The sequence below is a fragment of the Silene latifolia genome, chromosome 9, assembly GCF_048544455.1.
Source record: "Silene latifolia isolate original U9 population chromosome 9, ASM4854445v1, whole genome shotgun sequence".
In the NCBI taxonomy this organism is placed as follows: Eukaryota; Viridiplantae; Streptophyta; class Magnoliopsida; order Caryophyllales; family Caryophyllaceae; genus Silene; species Silene latifolia.
Genome location: NC_133534.1, coordinates 96125160 through 96127295, shown reverse-complemented (window position 1 = coordinate 96127295; position 2136 = coordinate 96125160). Strand labels below are relative to the sequence as shown.

Below are 2136 nucleotides of genomic sequence, written 5' to 3'. Positions count from 1 at the left end.
CTCGTCACACTCTATACCCACCGAGGAGAATCTACCAAATGGTACTCCTACACCACAACATCTAACCGGAAATTTTATTGCCAAGTCCGCCTTCATCCAATTAATTGAGAGGAGCCAATTTGGGGGGATGCCAAGTGAAGACCCTCATTCTCATATGGAAACCTTTTGCGACTATTGTGATGCTATCTCTCAAACGGGCGTGACTCAAGACCAAATTAGATGGGTCTTATTTCCTTTTTCCTTAATCGGCACCGCAAAGCAATGGTTGAAGGGCCTTGATAAGGCCACCCTTGGAATAGATTCTTGGAAGAAGTTAGCTCTAGCTTTCTACAAAAAATTCTACCCACCGGAAAAGACTAACATGCTAAGAGCTCAAATTACGGGTTTTAAGCAAAGGGATGAAGAATCTTTGTATGAAGCTTGGGAGCGGTTCAAAGGTATTTGTCGCTCATGTCCTCACCATGGACTTAGTGAATGGTTTTTGGTACAACAATTTTGGAATGGTTTATATGAAGATTCTAGGAACATTCTCAATATGGGATCAAATGGAATGTTCACCGAAGTTGATGACAATCAAACATGGAATAAGATTGAGGAAATGGCGGTCCATAATTCACAATATAGTAGACCTCGCAAGGCTACTAGAGGAGGAAAGCATGAAGTGGACTCCGTTACTCAATTGGGTGCTCAACTTAGTGCTCACATTGACATAATCAACTTGAAGTTTGAACAAGCTATGGCTAGACTTGAGGAAAACTCAAAATCATCAAAGCATCATGTCAATGCCATGACGGCATCCTCATCAATCCCAAGTGGGATATGTGAGAATTGTGGAACTTTGGGTCATGACTCAAGTGAGTGTAGGGAACAACCGAACAAGTTAATGCTTTCCAAGCTTACAAAAGTGGTACCCCTTATTCAAATTTTTACAATGAAAACACCAAGTTCCATCCAAATCTCTCATACAAAAGCCAAAATGTTCAAAACCCTCAAACAACATACACTCCACCACCCATGAGAAACCAAAATCAAAGACCCTTTTACAATCAAAACCAAGGCTACCAAAATCAAAATCCATACAATCACCAAAATGACCAAGGTTTTGATGTCCAAAAAGCGGTCCTCCAAATGCAAAAGTATCAACAAGAATTTTTCACTCAAATGCAAAAAGATAGCCAAGCAAAAGACACCACCATCAACAACATTCTAGCTCACACCAAGATGTTGGAAACACAATTGACTCAACTAGCATCTTCAAGCTCACAAAGACAAAAGGGGCAATTACCACCTCAAAGTAATCCCCCTAGACATGAAACGGTTAGTGCCATTCACTTGAGAAGTGGTACAAGGTATGAGGCACCGAAGAAGCAAGTTGAGGATGAAGTTGTGGAAGCTAGTGAAAAGGAAGAAATTGTGCAAAACTCCAAAGAAGGGGAATCATCAAAAGAAGAAAGTTCAAAGAAAAATGAAGACAAGGCCAAAGAGAAGGAGCCCATTGTGATTAGACTTCCTTTTCCAAGTCGTCAAGCCAAGCCCAAATTTGATGATCAACTTGGAAAGTTCATGGAGATTGTGAAGAACTTAGAAGTCTCAATTCCTTTCACGGAATTAATCAATCACGTTCCGGCCTATGCAAAGTACATGAAAGATATCCTCACAAAGAAGAAGTCGATCCAGAAACTTGAGACTATCGCCTTCACTAAGGTGAGTAGTGCAATACTTCAAGGGAGTTCACCTCCAAAGTTAAAGGATCCGAGAAGCTTCTCAATACCGTGTACCATTGGCGACACGACGATCAACAAAGCCTTATGTGATCTAGGAGCTAGTGTGAGTGTCATGCCGTACTCGGTGAGTAAAAGGTTGGGGATGGGAGAGCTTAAATGCACCAATATCACACTCCAAATGGCCGATAGATCGACGAAGACACCATTAGGGATATGGGAAGATGTCCCCGTGCGAATTGGGAAGTTTTTCATCCCGGTAGACTTTGTCATTGTTGATATGGAGGAAGATTCCAACATTCCAATCATCTTAGGAAGACCTTTCCTACACACCGCGGGTGCGGTGATTGATGTGAAACATGGAGAGCTCACTCTAGAAGTGGGAGATGAAAGCATAACTTTTAATCTTGACAAA

General features: G+C 41.6%; 1 non-coding gene across 1 annotated transcript; it reads right to left on the bottom strand.

Moving 5' to 3' along the window:
- Positions 1-361: 361 nt before the first annotated feature.
- Positions 362-468, bottom strand: LOC141602796 (small nucleolar RNA R71). The gene has a single exon (XR_012524704.1). It is a non-coding gene; the product is annotated as a small nucleolar RNA R71 (small nucleolar RNA).
- Positions 469-2136: the final 1668 nt, after the last annotated feature.